This window comes from Lissotriton helveticus, chromosome 7 (assembly GCF_964261635.1).
Source record: "Lissotriton helveticus chromosome 7, aLisHel1.1, whole genome shotgun sequence".
In the NCBI taxonomy this organism is placed as follows: Eukaryota; Metazoa; Chordata; class Amphibia; order Caudata; family Salamandridae; genus Lissotriton; species Lissotriton helveticus.
Genome location: NC_136068.1, coordinates 1,295,526,786 through 1,295,544,045, shown reverse-complemented (window position 1 = coordinate 1,295,544,045; position 17,260 = coordinate 1,295,526,786). Strand labels below are relative to the sequence as shown.

General features: G+C 45.6%; 1 protein-coding gene across 2 annotated transcripts in view; it reads left to right on the top strand.

Moving 5' to 3' along the window:
• Positions 1-17,260, top strand: part of UNC13D (unc-13 homolog D) — an 880,699-nt gene that overhangs the window by 123,120 nt on the left and 740,319 nt on the right. The gene's annotated exons all lie outside the window — the stretch shown is intronic.

Here is a 17,260-nt window from a genome sequence, read left to right as displayed (position 1 = left end):
TGCTTTGACTGGCAGTCGATTCAGAAAAGGGGGTGGTGATGGACAGAGTATCTGAGTTAAACAGAACACTCATACCCAGTCAAAAGATCAGGGCTTGATCCATCACCGTTTTTTAGCTCACTGCACCATCCAAGTCGGACATCTCCCTTAGAAGTCAAATACCTTGGTGCTTGTATAACTCTCCTGCCAGAACTTGAATGGGCTTTAAACGTTAAGCCTTAGGTCGTCTGGATGAAGGCGGATCTTAAAAGGTGGCAGAACCTTCTCCTTAACGCCCTGGGCAGAAGTGCCCTCTTCAAAATGATAATTCTTCCCCGTTTTTTTTATATATTGCAAAACACTACTATTCACCACCCGGGCAGTTGGTTCCGAGAGTTGGACGGCGCACCTCAACCGGTTCCTCTGGGGAGGGGCGAGATCACGTTTATCTCTGACGCACTGTCGTATTCCCCCTTTGATGGAGGTATGGGGGTCACCAATCTCCACCTCTACTACCTGGCCACAAAACTTATTGTCATCCATGATTGGTATGCGGGCGGTTGGTCCGACCCTGCATACCGCGTAGAACTCAGCACGTCGGACTTCCCGAGGATCCAGGCGTTTCTGTATGGTAGCCCGGTGCCACAGGCCCTACCCTCGGTCACCAAGACGGTGTTCCTGACATGACGTACAGCTCTCCGCCACGTGCGGTGGGATCGGAAACTGACTCGACAGACGCCACTTTGGCACGGGTCCTGGATGCAGGAGGTTTCCTCCCTGTAGGGATTCCGGTGCTGCGACCTCATTGGAGTTTCAGTGCTCGGGGATGTCTGGGTGGCGGACCACATTCGCTTCTTTGCGGATTTACAACAGCGCCACGCCCTTCCACACTCCCAACACTATAAATACCTACAACTTAGACACGCCCTTCATTCATAGGTCTCGCCATCTGTCTCCTTCCAGAGTTCAGCCCGTTGGAAGCTCAAGTGATGATGGGGAATCTGGGGATGGGGGGGAGTGTCCTGTATCTACCGGTCCCTGGTGAACAATGGTCCCGCTTCCCTAGATCGGCTCAGAGCTCGGTGGGAGGGATGGCTGGGCCCCCTGGACGAGGCGGACTGGAGGGATGCCCTTATGGCGCCCAAAACCCTGACCACATCCTGAAAGTTGCGCCTCGTCCAACTTTATTACCTCCTTGCGGCATATCTCACCCGACACGTCTATTCCAGGCCCGGCTGAGATCCTCCCAGACGTGCACGCGTTGTGCTTATGCCCCTGCCGATTTTTATCACATGGTATGGGTTTGTCCAGTGCTGGCGCCCTTTTGGGGGGGTGGAGCGAGAGTTCACGCAAGCCCTGGGGTGGGAAGTTCCCCATGATCCGCGGCGCATTCTGCTGGGGGTGTTTGATGGTCTGTATGGCTCTAGGGCGGACAAGCGCCTGCTGGGGACTGCCGTGGCGGTCGCCAAGAGGGATATATCGGCGCACTGGTCCCAGGCTAAGGCGCCCTCTGTAATGGGCTGGAGGAGAGGGTGGATTGGTGCCGGATCCAGGAGGAGGCCCTATTCAAAGCCCGGGGTTGCCCTGACCTATTTAATAAAGTGTGGGGCAAATGGTTCAATATGGTTCCACCTTGATGGTCTGCCTCTATATGTTTTCCTCTGTGTACAACTGTATCTACCGTATGGACTGCCGGGCTATGCCCTGAAGGATCGCCTTTTTTTTTTCTCTGTCACCTGTGTGTAAAGTCATGTTTTTTCCTGGTAATGAATGTACTGCAACCAATGAATTTGTATGTTGTGATAAAATTTTCAATAAAATTGATTAAAAAAAAAAAATGAGTTTTGCCCAATCTCTTTTCGTTACTCACACTCACCAAATATACACTTGGCACACAGCACACATCTACTCACAGGGTCCTACACAGGCATCTTGCATACAGCTTTGGAAAAAAATATGTCTGCCATACCGCCCCCTAGATTGTGACAGTCGAGCACTGCAGCAACGAAGAGCAAAACCCCATGATGAAGCATGAGTGTGAGAGGGCTCTAATTCGAAAAAGGGACCACCCCCTGGTTCCACGAAGAACCTGACCTCTTAGAAAGCATTAGATATTTTATCCCCCTTTTACCACTCCCATAGGAACTGCATACTGATCAAATTACTAGTACGCTTGGCCAGCCATAGACAACAGCAAGCCTTATTCCGGGGTGCAGCCTCTAGAAAGGGACAGTATCAGGATCAGTCCAGGACTGGGGGATTCCATCCTACCCGTACATATCCTCGGCACTGTGGCTTTAGAGGTGGACACCAGCAGAACTCGGACAGTGAGTGTCATTCCATTCTCCCACGTTCAATTGGGGGGCAGACTGGCTCAGTTTGTGCACAATTGAAAAACCCTGACATACGATGCTTGGGTCCTACGGTCCGTCCAAGTCTATCATATCGAGCTTTACGGCTCCCCAGTACAGCTCAAACCCCCTTAGCCTCTTCATTTCTCTGCAGACCAATTTGCCTTGGTTGAAGCGGAAATCCAGGACCTCCTAACCAAAACAGCCATTGTCCAAATGACTCCACAAACTCATTGCTTCCTCAGCAGCGTCTTCTTGGTGGACAATGCGATGGCAGAAAACATCCAGTGATCAACCTCAGACAATTCAATGAGTGGCTGGTTTAACACCATTTCAAAATGGAGGGCATTCATCTACTCCGTGACTGGCTTGTCTGGCTAGCCTTAAAGGACGCGTGCCCCCCAAGGCAGACGCTCCTTCCAATTTCAGTGGCTCCGGGCCACTAGATAGTTTACTACCCTGTTATTCGGCCTCTCCTTGGTGCTTCCCCAAGATCCTTCAAACAGTGATGGAACACCTTTGAGCCAGAGGAGTTTGCCTCCACATATACCTGGACAATCTCCATCTGATGAACCAGGATTTGACCGTCTTACAGAATCACCTCCAATGGGCAGTGTCCCTCCTGCAGTCACTGGGCTTTCTTATCAATGAGAAACAGTCAGGGCTGGTTTACACACAGTCAACTGTCGTCTTGGGGTTTGTGGTGAACTCCTTCCAGACGACCCTAAATCTCCCATCACGCAAAATTACCAAGATTTGACATGAGCGATTTGCAGATAGCGAGGGTGATTGGTTTTCTTTCCTTATCAATCCAGGCCAAATTCCCAGGCCTTTTGCACTACAGAGCTCTCCAGAGACTCAAGATTTCTCACCTACGGAGAGGCCTGATGTACTCGGAGTCTCTGCCTCTTTCCAACAAAGTGAAAGCGGAACTCCAAATAGAAGGGTGGAACGGCTGCACCATTTTCAGCTCACAAGAAGACCTTGTTATAGAATCAGATGCCAGCAAAATAGGTTGAGGGGCACGGTGTGGGGATTTCCTCACTGGAGGAAGATGGTCAGAACTAGAGAGCTCTCTTCACATCAGTTGCTTAAAGCGGTTGGTGGTTTGTTCACGGTCAAGTGCCGGATGAATGACAGGATCCAGAGCAATGTCCTCTTAACCCCTTCGGCGCTGATGACGAGCTCAGCTCGTCATCAGTCGCGCCGCTCGCACGCTGATGACGAGCTGAGCTCGTCATCTAACACGGGTTTTTGAAAAAAAAACTCAGCGTTGCGCGAAAATCGCCGCAGCGCGCATGCGGTTAAAGATGGACAACGTTGCAGCAGTCAGATACATCAATCATCTCGGGGGGGGGAGGGGGGACGCGATCCAAACCCCTTGTAGACTTGGCTAGAAGCTTTTGGAAGTACTGTCTAGAACACCAGATATCAGTCATGGCAGAGCATCTCCCAGGGATGGAAAATCAGTGGTGGACTGGCAATCCCACCACCTGAGAGACCTCAGCCTCTGGTAGTTGACCCCCCTGTCTTTCAGGGGTTGAAACACTGTTGGGGCCCCTTCTCAATAGACCTCTTTCCATCTAGGCTGGGCCACCAAGTAGACAAATACTTCAGCTGGAGACCGGATGCATCAGCTCTAGCGATGGATGCATTCACTCATGGATTGGGAGAAGGAGGAGGGCTACACTTTCCCTCCTTTCTCAATGATAGTGAAGTTGTCCACTCAGGTCCAGTGGCAGCAGGCGGAGGTAGTGGTAATCACTCCCCTATTGAGGTCTTTAACATGGTTCCCAGCTCTGATGGAACTTTCTTGGGATTCTCCAATCCGCCTACCCTCTTATCAGACTCTCCTCCGGGATTCTTCTGGCAAACCCCATTATCTAGTCCTGGAAGGTGCCTTGAAGTTCATGGCGTGGAGGATTATAAGGGTCACTGGCATGTCCAGGGCCTTTCATGCCAGCCTGCAACTCACCTCTCCAAAGCATGGGCAAACAATACCACTAAAAGGTATTGATCAACTTGGTCCAGATGACTGGGCTGGTGTTGTCAACGACACTTGGATCCCATGGGGACCTCCAATGCCCACATCCTGAATTTTCTAGCTTCTCTGACTTCCGAAGGCTCAACTTACAGGGCAATCAATACCTTCTGCTTTGATATTTCGGCCAGCTATCCTCCTATTGAGGGCTTCCCAGTAGGCGAACACCCTATGACATGTAAGCTCCATAGAGAAATAGCCTATCTAATCCTCCTAAGCCAAAAAATTCAGCTCTTTAGGACGTGAATGTGCTATTCCATCTGTTCCTCTCATGGCCACGGATCAAATATCTGTCCAATCGCACCTTTTTTTTGTCTGATTTTCTGTAGGGGGTTGTCCGACGTCAGGGTTCTGGACATCACTGGCAGGGTGTTTACTCCAGAGTGCGTCACTTTCCAAGTTTCAAGACGGACTAAGACTAACTCCAGAGTGATCTCTTATCTGGCATTTCCACACTCTCCCAAGCTATGCGTGGTCAGATGCATGAAGGCATATGAAGCTGTGACAGAAGAACTCCATCCTCAGGGAGAAGGACAACTCCTTTTAGCCCTCCAAAGTCACATAGGGAAGTTTCTTCCCCTGCAATTGCTTGATGGGTCAGTCAGGCGATGCAAGAAGTAGGCTTCAACACACAGACTTTCGGGGTTCATTCCACTTGGGTAGCCATAGCTTCAAAGGCTTTTTCCTTAGGAGCCAAGCTAGAGGATATTATGAACATGGCTGACTGGTTTTTTGACTCAGTGTTTAAGAACTTTTACTTTAAGCTGCTTCATAGCAAAGCATCTGTGGTGTTGGATAAGCTTTGAACTAGCATAATCTTCGCCTCCGCTCCTAACATAGAATATAAAATCCCCTTACTATTGTAAAGGAAAGTTTAAATTTTATTAAGGACGCGGAGGTGAGGATTATTCCCCCACCCCAAGTCATGGTCTGACCAGATTCCTCCCGGAATTATGTAAGTCTTTGTAATCAAAGTTAGTAAACTATCTCAATCTAGTAAGCTTGTTCTGCCAGTATGGGCATTTCTGAATGTTTTCCAATAAAGTTGTTGATGAATATTGGCTATAATCTCAAATAACTCCTTCAGGCAATAAGATCAGATGACCGATGATAGAGCTTGATCAATCCTATTGTCTCTATTACAGGAAAAGATTCGGGCAAACACGAGTAATGACTGATTCTGGCATTCATCGCGCGAAGATAGAGGAAGAAAGGGCTCTGTGGAGGAACTATGATGGCCTTAATGTCCTGATTGGTTGACACTTGTTGAACTCTTTTGAACTTGATCCCTAATGCACATTGGACTTGTAGTTTTTCTGATGTTTTTACATGGCTGCTGTTAATAAAAAAGTGAAGAAAAAAGCCTACTCCTTGCCTCCTCTTCCTTAATAGAATTGAAACTTTCCTTTACAATAGCTAGGAAATTTGATATAAACCAACCTGAGTTGCGCCCAAAGGAGTTGACAGAACTTCTTCTGTACTAAGTCATTTTCTTCAGTTAACATACCGTCTCTGCTGAAGACATTTTTAATAATGCCTATATGTTATAAGCCCTACCATTGTATTGGAACAGAGCCCAGGAATTTCATTCCTGTGGCAAGAGTTCTGTTATGTAGGGTGGTGCTCAAACTGTGGAGGTAGCATGTAAGGATATAAGTCTAGCATTTTAAGAATGACTACGTCCTGGACCTATCACTCCTACCTTTGCACAGGTTGTCTTCTACTAGTTTGTGCACAGACATTAGACAAGGCAGCATGAGTTACTTTCTTAATTTGGTTATAAAAACTCCCATAAAAGCACATCAAATGCAATATACACTGTACAGAAAATAAATGAAAATGTGTAAACAACAATACAAAAACCTTTTCATTTTCAAAAGACAATATCACATATATGTAAACTTAAAAAATGAAATTCCCCAATAGCAGCAATTTAGTTATTCACGGCTAGAACACCTTGATCTCAGGGCACCATGCATAAAATAGGAGACAGCAGATAAAACAAGTTCATTAGATAAAAGCTGCAAGAACACAAGAGCAGGACGAGCTTGAGTAAAGTTCAGGGGTTTCAGTAAGTGGTTGATAAATAATTTCCTTGACACGCTAAAATATTTACAAAGCAACACAAAATGCAGGGGAGGGGGGTCCTGGCTGTGGAGACCTATTGTCGCAGCCTCAGGGCCCCAGAGTTCCAGAATAGGACCATCCACTTGGGGTTGCCAAAAGGCGATGGAGCAAATTAAACCTAAACCTTGTCAAAGGAAACCTGTCACCCTCTCGTTAAATACAAGGGTTAAAGATGGCTCCTAGCTTTGGACAGACTTCAACCATATAAACCCCTGTACCATTGGTTTCCCCAGCTCAGTGTTTTCATGCTGCAGTACAACCCATTCATAAAACCAATCCCTCATACCCTTAAGCTCTTCATGAAGAAGGGATTAGAACATATATCCTTCCTACCTATGCTTGCCAAGGCTACCTTTATATAGGTAATCCAGTGGATTTTAAGTGTGTGATTGAGAGATAAAGAATCTGAAAGGATCTGCCAGTTTTAACTGATAACCCACCCTGGTCAAAATCTTGATCCAGCAAAGCAGGGGTCGGAGGGCCATAAAGCTCATCGTGGACAGAAAAATCTGAGGTGCTGCTAGGCACTTTCAAGGTATATCAAAGAAACCCATTCTATGCCACCTGGATCTTTTCAATACTCGTGTAACCCCAGACCTTACAGCCATATAAGGTCCTAGAGAGACATTTAGCCTGGTAAAGCTTGAGATAAAGGGTCAGGATCCCAACCTCTGGGCAAAACCTGTTATGGCACCCGTAGCCTTGATAAGTTTGTCAAACACACCCAGGAATGAAAAAGCTGGAACTTTGGCCAGTGTATGGTTTCCCTCCCGAAAATATTTAGAGCTGGTAGATCGGGGCAAATAACCATGACATGCATTTGAGAAATTTACCGCCAGTTCCAGATTACTCATAAAAGCAACAAACTAATCCACTAATAAATGCAGGCCCATCGCGGTGCAAGCCGTGAGAACAGCATCATCTGCATATAGTAGGACTGGAAGAGGCCTAGTGCCCACCCTTGGACAGTCTGCCTGCACAGAAAGAAGCGATTTTTCCAGCCTATTCGTATAAAGGATAAACAAAAAGGGGGCGAGGATACATCCCTGACACAGTCCTCTGCTAGTGCCAAATTGCTGGGTACAGTCCTTCCCCTGTGAGTATGGCACCGAATCAGTAGTGTTGCCATAAAGATCTGACAAGAGGATCAAAATAAATGGGTCAACCCTCATCGCAAGAAGCATCCCATGGGAGGTGAGGTCCATGAAGTCAAAATGAAGTGAACCAGGGCGGAGAACAGCGTACCTGTTTATGATTAAATACAGATTTAAACACTGATCTGTGGTTGATTTGCCTGGCCTAAAGCCATATTGCACCTCAGTAAAGATATCATTTGTGTCTGCCCATGACATGAGTATTTTTAAAAGCTCCCTCCCAAGAACGTTCACTGCTGCAGCTATCAAAGATATCAGTTGGTAGCATGAGAGGTTATCTTTGTCCCCCTTTTTGAAAACCAGTACTATTACAGCACTCGACCATGAGGGCGTGACACCTTCCATCCCTCAGTCCCGCTTTAAGTACTAATGTCAAGACTGGCCCCAAACTCTCAATGTTTCCCAAAAACAAATCAGGGGGAATACCATCAAGTCCTGGGGCCTTGTTATGCGACTGTGTTTGGATACCCTAGGAAATGTCTTCCAAGGTGAAGACAACGTTTGCTCTTCCCCTGAGTAAGCTACCTTACTTCTTCTCCCCATCACTGAACCCAAAGTTATGAATCCCTTTTAAATGATCATCGACCCATTGATATATATATATATTCAATTGAAAGTGGGTACTTTACCAAAAATAAAGAAAGCAAAAAAAAATGTAAATGAAAGTGGAAATGAAAGAAAAGGAAAAAAAGAAAATATCTACTTACAATTGTAGAAGTGATCAATTGTACATAAATATGAAAATCGAAAGCTCACAATGTTGTTAAAGCAGAAGTCTAGTCAATATTTTGTTTAGGGTGGAGGAGAGAGGGAAGTTGTCCCTTTAAAAGCACTCTGTACATGTGTGAAACTCTATGAACCTGTTGAAGGCCACGGCTGAAATGCGCTGGTCTTGTGTGTGTCTGCACCCGATTGTGATGTTTATTCAATAGACTAAGTATTTAATGAATCCCCGGCTGTGCTGCTGTGTCCTTACTTTGTTCATGGAATCAATTCACGTCAGAGGTTGAAACGGAGAGGAATTTATATATATATATATATATATATATATATATATATATATATATATATATATATCCACCCTACAGATATCTGTATGGTGGATACCCCAACCACTGTCTGAACTGGGGTGGCTTGGTGAGCAAAATAAGGATGGACTAAACCCAGATCTGTGACTGTGGGTAAATGTTTTGCCATTGTGCAACATTCCGTCCATCATCTTGTGTGTTTTGCTGTTCACCCTATGTGGGAAGGGTATGCCCAGACATGGGTCCCGTGCTCACTAAGCCACTGGAGTCAAGCTATCCTGGCTGAAGACGGCTGGTAGCCAGAAACCGGTCCTAGGATGCTTGATCTCGGTCCAGGGAAGACATGGCTTGGCAGTTCGATCTGGACTGTTCCCATGAGGCACAGGGTCAAGACTGATTTGCATATGGCCATGTCTGAACTGGGGTGGCTTGGTGAGCAAAATAACGATGGATTAAACCCAGATCCGTGACTGGGGGTGAATGTTTTGCCATTGTGCAACATTCCGTCCATCATCTTGTGTGTTTTGCTGTTCACCCTATGTGGGAAGGGTATGCCCAGATGTGGGTCCCGTGCTCACTAAGCCACTGGAGTCAAGCTATCCTGGCTGAAGACGGCTGATAGCCATAAACCGGTCCTAGGATGCTTGATTCTGGTCCAGGGAAGACATGGCTTGGCAGTTCGGTCTGAACTGTTCCCATGAGGCACAGGGTCAAGACTGATTTACATATGGCCATGTCTGAACTGGGGTGGCTTGGTGAGCAAAATAAGGATGGATTAAACCCAGATCTGTGACTGGGGGTGAATGTTTTGCCATTGTGCAACATTCCGTCCATCATTTTGTGTGTTTTACCCCAACCCCATCCTGCAGACATCCCTTTAGGTCAAGCTGTGTAAAACATATATTTGCCTAAAGACCTTTGACTATTGCTTATCCTCCTCCCTCTACACATATATTAGGAAAAGAAGAGTGAGGTCCTAGGAGTTGCATTGAGTCACATTTGTGGTGACTGTCACCCTTAGTCCAAGGCCCTCTCCTATTAATAACCCTTTACTCAGAGCCCCTCTGCCAGTAATCATGAATCAGAGTGGCTGACCTCTATCTGGGGGAACGAATGAGGGTGCACACCAGCTAAAGGGAAAAGGGATTTAGCACATATGAACCACAGGATTACACAAGGAGGCACGCAAACCTTTATGCATAGTGGCTTACTGGTAGTATTACAAAACTCAACTACTGTCTAATTAAAGTTAGTAAGTAAGTATATAGTTTATTAGTTAAATGAATCCATAAACAGCAATCACAGAATATAAGAGGAAAGAAAAAAAGGCAGCACAGTTAGTCAATGGTCCAGACATGCCTAATCCAATAGTCCCTAACCCTAAAAGGGGGCACGATTCAAAGAAGTTAAAATCCCTCAATTAAACCCTCCCAGTATTAAAAAAACAACGATAAACCCAAATAAAGAGGCAATCTCTAGCAGTTTTACCCATATTGTGACAGTGACCCGGCTAAAAAACAGTCCTCTAGCAACCTGACGACTAGGAATAAAACGTGGGTGCTGACCAGAAGGGGTCAGGACAGAGAACGGCATAACCCAGAAAAGGACAATCCTCTAGCAGCCTGGCCCATGTGGATGAAAGCTTATGTGGTTACATATTTGGAGGGGGTGGCTAAAAAGCAGTCCTCTAGCATCCTGGCCCCTAAGAATAAAATGTGGATAATAACCAAAAGAGGTCAGGATAAGGGTGGGCATAATCCAGAAAAAAACGTCCTCTAACAGCTGCTCAATGTAGATACAAGAATAAGCAATAACATGTTTGGGGGGGGATTTATGATAAGTGGTCTCATATATCACTCTATAGCCCCAATAAAATTAAACCATATTTTTCAATAGAGTGACAGCCTTCTGTCTGTCTGTTTTGAACTAGTTAAACTCCTGTAACAAATTCATGCGAATTAGTAGCGGAACCCGCAAACAAACAATGCTACTCTACACAGATCACTAATGTAGAATGTCCTCCATAGAACTACATAATATATTTTCTCTCTCTCTCTCTCTCTCTCTCTCTCTCTCTCTCTCTCTCTCTCTCTCTCTCTCTCTCTCTCTCTCTCTCTCTCTCTCTCTCTCTCTCTCTCTCTCTCTCTCTCTCTCTCTCACTCTCTCTCTCTCTCTCACTCTCTCTCTCTCTCTCTCTCTCTCGTTCATCTCCAAAACAAAAAAATAAAATGGGGAAACTACCTTCAAAATAAAATTAAAAATCCCCAAGCTACAAAGACCAGGAACAACAGAACAAAAGATGTAAATAACCCACATTCACTATCCTCCTCCAGACAGCTATAATGACATTGAAGGTATTAGACTGGTCAAAGCAGACAGGCCATCAGGATCTTCAGCAGACCCTACACCTTAAAAACATTTTTTTAATATCCTCCTAATCATATTACCTTGGCCTATAGCAGGGACATACTAAACAACTCTATAGATGCAAGATCCTTTATCCCAAACTGAAGAACGCCTATATCAGACCACTTATCACGAAACATTCTAGACAATCTAACCCTGCCAATTGCAGGCCAATCTCCAATTGCCTAGTTAGGAAAACTCACCAAAAGAGCGGTATTCTCGCTGATTTCCAACTTTTTTTCAGGAAATCAATCTACTTTAAGACCAACAACCTTGGTTCTGCGATTACCTAAAATTAACAACGGAGAAGCATATATCAAAATCATGCCATATGACTTCCAGTGCACTGCATTCTTAGTAAATGTATGTGTTGTACAGTTTATTATTTGTTCCCTCAAAAGATTTATCAGTAACGGCAGACTCAGTTAGATCCTCAGTCCAACTGTTACACTTTATTTCTTAGTCCAGATTATAAATCAATTGTAGTACAATAGTTAAAATGTTGGTCTATTGAAAGCAGTGCACTAGGCATCGCATTTCATGATTTTGATATGTGCTGCACTATTGGAGTCATTACAAACCAAAGTTGAAGAGACCCTATTCAAGAATCACGCTAATACCCAATTAGATGCAGCCCAATGCTGAATAACAGTGTGCAACTATAAACTATAAAATATTCCATTTACACTTCTCCATTAAAGTTCACTGTTAATTTTAGTTGTAGTGCTACAACTTCTGGCCCTATCCGCAGCCTTTAACATCATTCTTCTGCAGACGCTATTGCTAGCACTAGAAACCCACAGCATTGGAGGAACATTATAAAGAGGCTATCATCCTACCTAAAAGACATGTAAAGTGTGATTTCAAGATTTCAATACCACCATTCACAACAGCTCCTCACGTTCCACATTGTGGCGTCCTACAAGGATCAAGCATCTCTCCTCTGCTTTTCAATCCTTACCTCACTCCACTACCAGATCTGATCAGCTCATTCAACCTTACATTCAACCTTACATGTTATAGACACACAGACATACAAATTATCTTAAAACTGGAACCTTCTAAGGACAGGAACACACCTGGACTTGACAAGTGTTTTGTTATGTTATTTGACATTTGTTTAGCGCATATATCACCCTTACATCTCATTGCGCTAGTACGAGCAAGCACCGGGAGAACAGAGTAAGGAAAACTGCGGGGTGGGGGAGGGATTCAGAATAACAGGGTGTTGAGGGATCTGCGGAATTTCTTATTGTTGGTTTCCAATCGGAGGTGTATCGGCATTGTGTTCCAAATTGTAGGGTCGATTTTGGAGAATGATCTGCCGCCATTGGTGTGGTTAGAAGATGTTTGCTGGCCAATCGGAGGGTTCTTGTTGGCTGATATTTGATTAGTTTCTGTGCAAGATAATGGGGTCCCTTTCTATTTAGAGTTTTGTGTACCAGACAGCATATTTTAAAGGTGATACGCTTCCTGATGGGAATCCAGTGAAGGGTCTTCAGAATGGGGGCAGAGGGCGAGCAGGGGGGGGGAGTTTAAGGACCAGTCTGGCCGCTGTGTTCTGTAAGACTTGGAGTCTTGCAGGTGTGTTTCATTTATGGATGCGAACAGGGCATTGCCGTAGTCCAGGCGGCTGATAGTTAATCCCTGCATAAAGGCACGCGTGAGGACAGTGGGATCTATTTAAAGATTTTTCTCAGGCTACGCATCAGCTCATAGCATGTGCTTACTACCTGGTTGATGTGATCAGACATTGAGAGTTTGTTGTCGATTATCACTCCAAGATCGCGGGCTGCCTTTTTAGGTAAAGGACAGGGGCCTAGAGTGGTTGGCCACCAGTCATCGGTCCATAATTGTTGAGGCTTACCGAAGAGTAAAATCTTTGTTTTACCAGCGTTAAGTTACAGGTGGTTGTTTGTCATCCAGTCATTGATGTCTGTCATACATTGTTTATATTTGAGTTTCGTGGAGGTGGGATCTGGTCCAAGGGTGATTAGTAATTGGGTGTTGTCAGCATACGGCACTGTATCAAAGCTGTATGCGTTGATTATTTTAACTAAGGGAGATAGGTACAAGTTACAGAGCGTGGGGCTTAGTATGGAACCCTGGGGAACACCCTTGTCTTTGGATGTACGGTCTGTGAGGTAGCTCCTGAGCCAGTTAAGCGCTGTGCCCTCGACACCAAGGTCCTATAGGCGGCTCAAAAAGATGCTATGGGAGATGGTGTCGAAAGCTGCAGACAGGTCTAGTAGGACCAAGATGGCAGGTTGTCTGGCGTCAAGGGCGAGTCTGATGTTACCAACTATCTCCATTAGTGCCGTTTTGGTGCTGTGGAAGGCCCGAAACCTGGACTGAGAGGGGTCCAGCAGGTTGTTGCTCTCTAGGTGTTCAGACAGTTGATTGTTTACTAGTGCTTTCAGGACTTTCCCAAAGAGAGGTAGAAGGGAAATAGGTTGGTAATTATTGTGTTCTTTGGGATCTGAATTGGGCTTTTTTAAGATGGGTCTCACTAGGGCCTCTTTCCAGATGGATGGTACAGTGGACCGTGACAGCGAGTTATTGAATATCTTGGTCAGTCTAGGCATAAGGGCTAGTCTGATTTTGGATATAATCTGGGCGGAAGTTGGAACTGCGGGGGAGCCAGATTTAATCCTTGAGAGAGTTGCTAGGACTTCTTCCTCTGTGACTGAGCGGAATTCTCTAAAAAGGTTGGGATGAGGGGGAGAAATGCCCCGGTTTCTCTCTGTAGGAGGTGTTCCTGTTGGCTGTGGGAAAGAACTATGGATGACTTTCATTTGATTGACAAAAAAGACTGAGAGTCAACCCACTCCTGTGCGTGGTTGGTCCTCTGGGTTGGTTGACAAGATAGGGGATTGATACATTCTTTCAGGATCAATTAGAGCTCTTTTTGTGAGTTGGATGCTCGGTTGATTCTATCCCCGAAGTAGTTTTGTTTTGCTGCAGCTATGTGGTCCATATAGCGCTCGTGTATTATTTTATAGTCCTGCTTGTCTATGGCACTTTTTGTATGTCTCCATTTACGTTCCGCCTTTCTAGCAGCTAGATTATCGCTTTTCAGGTTTGGTGTAAACCAGGGGGAGAGTTTATGAGGGCATTTAGCTTGTTTTAGCGGGGCAATTTTGTCGAGGGTAGAGGTGATAGCTTGCTCGAGCGATTTGGCTGCCTCATTGGGGAAATCTAGTTCTGATGGAGGAAGGAGGGCAAAATGAATAGAAAAGGAGTCTAAGTTTATTTTATTCCAGGGCCTGCTAGGTAGTGATTCTTTTGAGGGATTTTATTGGGCCAGTATGCCCAGTATTTGAAACTTAAGGACATGGTGCTCAGACCATAGGACTGGGACTGGTTGGTCGACCTTTACTTGAAGTGAGTTAGTAAATAAAAGATCTAAGGTGTGTCCCGCTATATGGGTGGGGCCAGTTACCAGTGGTCAAGGCCAAGAGTGTTAAGGCTGGAAACAAGATCGTCTGAGTGGGGATCGGATGGTAGCTCTGAGTGATAATTAAAATCCCCCAGAAGGAGGAAGTTGTCCGCGGCGAGCACATGTGGTGCAATTAACTCTGTTAAATGGCTGGTGAAGAGACTTTTGTTGCCAGGGGGACGATAGAGTAGGGCCTCTCTCCAGGTCCCTTGCCGGATACTGTTTATTTTTAAAATGCAGATTTCTCCCCAATCCGTTTGGATGGAGTCAATAATGTGTATATCAGTGTTGGCCCTAAAAGCTATACCTCTAGCCCCTCCTTTCTTTCCTTTCCTGTCTAGTCTGGTCAGCTGATAGTCATGTGGGAGGGTTAAGGAAATATCGGGTTGTGAGGCCTCGTGGAGCCATGACTCAGTGATAAAAAATGGGTCTGGTTTCTCTGAGTCTAGTAGGGACCAAATTTCAAGAGCATGTTTTGGGAGAGAGCGGGCGTTTCATTATAAGCCGTCCAGTTGGTATGAGTGGGTTTTCTAGGACATGGGCCTGGTGTTGAGGAAAATACACCATTTTGTGTAGAGTGCTTGTGACTAGTAGAACACTTAGTAACTCTGATGGGGGTAATGCCAGCCGCCAGAGAGGGCGGTCTATTGAGTGCAGGGAGCTCTTGGCTGGTGTATCGTATTATAGCCATGGAGGAGCTGGGAGGATGGTACATGGAAAAATGGGCAGGGTGTCTGGCGTCGGCCAGGAGCGGACGGGCTTGCCTGTGGCGCGCCACCAGGGCGCCGCTGTGCACGCCCGTTCAGCGCACTTCCTTAAATGTAACAGGTAGTGGGCGGGACTGAGGCGTGGGGGTGAGTGGAGAACTGACCTCTGTTGCTCTGAGGTTCAGTGTTTTTTAAAAATTGGTGTACGTACCCTCTGCTCAAACGGCTAAGCCACGGTAGACCAGGGCAGCACAGTGTGGTACAGGTGAGCGGTGTGATATTAAAAACACAATTTCAATTTTTTTTAAAATGCTGTTGAGGTTCAAGTCTGACCTGTCTTTGTCACACGGTTTTGCAAGTAAGCTGTGCGTCCGCTCAGCACACTTGCTTAAATGTGGATATATGTATGACGACTAACCTTTAACTCAACTTTCCCAAAACTGATATCATGACATGTGGATAAAGAAACTACTACCAACCTACCACTATCCGGCCCAAAAAAAATGGAGCCTCGAAGGTGACATCAATGGAGGTAAAAAAACGCAGAGTGACCACAGACTCTGACTGATGACATGTTAAGAAAAAGTCCCATTGAAACCATTCGACATGTTGTAGACACTATGATCCTTTTTCCCCATCTTAGGTGCCTGCAAAAACTACCGGCAAGTCTCACACTTTTTATGTATTGGTTAGATTACACAAAGGACCTATACCTAGGAGCCTAGTTTCTTGATAGTCAAATAACAAAGGAGCCAAAACACTGCAGCAGGACTGTCTTTGAGACTCCATCCAAGGGAATACATTTGTGCTTCAGGCATTACACTGGTTACAACTATCTAGACGTTCAACCTTTAAAGCACTTGTCATCATCCTTACAGCCATCCATGGGAAAGGCCTGCGATTCCTAGAAGCTAAATTCCAACAATATTTCCAAAACTAGCACCTTGCCTTGTTGTTCCTTTCTAGAAGAGAAAGAACACTGATGAAACAGCATTCTCAGTGAAGGCAGAAAAAGTTTGGAACCTTTTACCTGGCAAGATATGGAATATACAAGACCATCATAAGTTCAGGAAGGAAGTAAAGACCTGGTTGATCCCGGAATAAGAATCCAGCACCAAGCTTTCACCCTTGGCATTGCAAACATGAACAATATCCGAGGTCAGAGCACCTGGACAATGATACTCCGCAATTAGACACTACCACCGTGGGCTGCAATCAGTCCAAGCCATGGACAGCACACTTACCCACTCCTGATACAACCTTTTCTCCTGACTGTATTAAATCAGAAAATACAACAGCATACTTCTTTAACAAACGTTTTTGGACTTTAGAACAATAAGAGCAGGCAGCCTGTAATAGAGAACCTTTAGGCTAAACCGGTACTTTCTGGAAGCAACCACCCACCTACCAAAACCAAGCCTCTCAACTCCAATGAGGACATGTAAAGAAACCACTAAGAGAGCCACCATCTGCGCTCACTACACTGGCTGCCCGTGACGGCAAGGGTGAAGTTTAAAGCACTAATCATTGTCCATCGTGCACTATACGGCCAGGGACCAATTTACCTGCAAAAACGTTTTTCTTTAACCACATCACTGCTGGAGCTATCCCTCTGCTGTGCTGGACCATAGTAGAAACGGGTGTGGTCATGACGAGCTTAGCTCGTCATGAGCACACGAGAGGTATACCTCATGACGAGCTGAGCTCGTCATGAGCATGGAAGGGGTTAAATGCCCCTGTGAGACTATTGCCATCCTCGTCTCAGCTTCTGGCTTTGGTTCCTCGTTTTAAATGCCAAAGCTTAGGTGCCCGTTCGCTTGGTCGGAAAGCGGCTGTAGCCTGGAACGCCCTTCCTTTTGGGCTTTGGAATACTAGAGAGCCCTTGACTTTTAGAAAGCTCCTGAAAAAGCATCTCTTTGCCTAGGTCTCTCCTTTCTCACCCCTCGCTGGCTCCGCGCTGGGACACTCATGAGTATCTGTGTGCAATATAAAAATAAATAACATATAATGACAGTAACTTGAATGGCT